Here is a 2,554-nt window from a genome sequence, read left to right on the forward strand (position 1 = left end):
TCACACAGCTGGTAAGTGTCAAGTGTCTGATTCCAGATTTGAACTCAGGTCCTCCTGAATCCAGGGCCACTGCTTTATCCACTGCACCACCTAGCTGCCCCCAATAATCTGCAAATATGAATTTTAAAAAAGTAACTTTATAAAGTAGCAAATGTAGAGTAAGCATAAATCTCTTCACTTTACACACAATCCTTGAAATAAAGTCTTTGCAAATCATTTTATTAAAATGTTCATTCTTAGTTGGACCAAATTTTAAAAGGCTGTTTTACAATATATTTTCAAGTGCTTGGTTCGGCAACATATATAACTAAAACTGGAATGATACAGAGATTAGCATGGCCCCTGCACAAGGATGGCACATAAATTCATGAAGCATTTAAAATACATTTTCAAATCAGTTTTATTCCAGATCTAATGTCATTATAAACAACTTAGTGAGAAAGATGTGATCATTTGTTTCAGGAGCTTGATATATAGCAAGGCTGGAAGAAGAGAGTCCAGGTATGCCCATTCATAGAAGATTCTCTCTCCAATTCCAATTGTTGGAGAGATGGCTGAAAAGGGAAATAAATAATTGAAGCTCTGTGGGAGAGGTTTAGCAACACCAGGCAGTAGGTTCAGGGCTAGTGTATTTCATGGTGATTTGAAAAGCTAGCCTGAAAGTTTTAAGTGAAGCAACATGGAAGGACACATAAGAGTTGCTGTGAGGGTCAGAAAGTGCCCTTGTGGGAGGTGAGAGAGCAAGTGGATACTGGGAGTGAGAGTGGTTATCATGAGAGGAATATGAGAAAGGCAGTCAGTGTGTGCAGGTTCAGAAACTGAGGAGACCACAGAGCTCAGAACATTTGGGAGTGGCCTGAAAAGAAAACAGGGGTGAGAACATATGCTGCACATAGGGGAAGTTCTGTGATGGTTGACGGTATCCCTCAACCATAGAGTATATATGACAATAAAGAGTGAGCAATGATGAGAAGCTGCAAGATCATAATCCAAAACAGGCAATATATGTATCATAGATGTCAGAGTTCCCCTATCGGATTGCAGATTTGGAAGGAAAGGAGGTCTTAGATAGCCTAAGACAATGGTGCTATACTCAAATAGAGGTAGGGGCCACTAAGCCATACACTAAGAATTCCTGCAGTCATAGAGTGACTTGTTATTGTTCAGTCATTTTTCAGTTGTGTCCAACTAAGCATGACCCTATTTGTAGTTTTCTTGGCAAAGATACTAGAGTGGTTTGCATTTCCTTCTCCAGTTCATTTTACAGATGAAGAAATTGAAGTAAACAGGGTTAAGTGAATGCTCAGGGTCACACAGGTAGGAAATGTCAGCAGCCAGATTTGAACTCAGGAAGAAGAGTTTTCCTGATGCCAAGCCCAGTACTCTATTCACTGTGCCCCCTAGCTGCCCCTATATAGTGACCTAGAAAACCATATATTAGTATTATCTATGTTCTACTGGATTTTTATTTATTTTTAAAATGCTTCCCAATTACATTTTAAGCTGGTTTGGTCTGTACAGGGGAGTGTTGTGGGGCCCCCAGTCACAACTGACACCTCTGGCCTAAAGCATTGGATAACCTAGAATATTTCTTTTGGTTTTTTATTTAAATGTTGAATCAAAAATTTCAAAAGACCTGTAAGTTCATTGGTGTGGAATATTCCCTTCCATGGTGCAAATGGAGGATCAAATGAGATGACCTGTGCACAGTGCTTCACAAACCATAAAGCATTATGGAAATGCTAGCTACCATTATTATTAAATTACAGCCCCTTCATGGCAAAATAGAGAATTTCATGAGTTGCTATGATTTTTTTAAAAAAACTTTTGGCATCCAATTATCAAGTCATGGCCTTCTCTGAACTTAGCAAAGGTGAACTAATTTGGACAAGAGATTAAAAAAGAAGAGGGATGGGGCAGCTAGGTGGTGCAGTGGATAGAGCACCGGCCCTGGAGTCAGGAGTACCTGAGTTCAAATCTGGCCTCAGACACTTAACACTTACTAGCTGTGTGACTCTGGGCAAGTCACTTAACCCCAAATGCCTCACTTAAAAAAAACAAAAAAAAAGAAAAAAAAAAGAAGAGGGGCAGCTAGGTGGCACAGTGGATAAAGTGCCAGCCCTGGATTCAGGAATACCTCAGTTCAAATCCAGCCTAAGATAATTGACACTTACTAGCTGTGTGACCCTGGGCAAGTCACTTAACCCTCGTTGCCCCGCCACAAAAAATTATATATGTGTGTGTGTGTGTGTGTGTGTGTGTGTGTGTGTGTGTGTGTGTGTGTGTGTAGGGATTTTATCATTACTGACCTTACTAGAAATGGAACCCTAAAACACAGAAGTTGAAGAAAGGAATAAAGGAGCCAGCAACAACATGATTGCTCCAAAAAACATCCAAATAATGCCATAGGACAATTCCTGGAGCAGCAAAATCTACAGAAGTATGTGTCGAGATCATTTTCCAGCCAAGGATAGCTTGGAAAGTCAGAAGGAGGGAGCTGCTGTGCTGAGACAGGAGTGGAGCCCAAGCCCACAGTCACATTGACACAGATCCA

General features: G+C 40.6%; 1 non-coding gene across 1 annotated transcript; it reads left to right on the forward strand.

The window, feature by feature from the left end:
• Window positions 1-282: 282 nt before the first annotated feature.
• LOC122744976 lies at window positions 283-387 on the forward strand. The gene has a single exon (XR_006355298.1). It is a non-coding gene; the product is annotated as a U6 spliceosomal RNA (small nuclear RNA).
• The last annotated feature ends 2,167 nt before the right edge of the window (window positions 388-2,554 follow it).

The sequence above is a fragment of the Dromiciops gliroides genome, chromosome 2, assembly GCF_019393635.1.
Source record: "Dromiciops gliroides isolate mDroGli1 chromosome 2, mDroGli1.pri, whole genome shotgun sequence".
NCBI classification, from domain to species: Eukaryota; Metazoa; Chordata; class Mammalia; order Microbiotheria; family Microbiotheriidae; genus Dromiciops; species Dromiciops gliroides.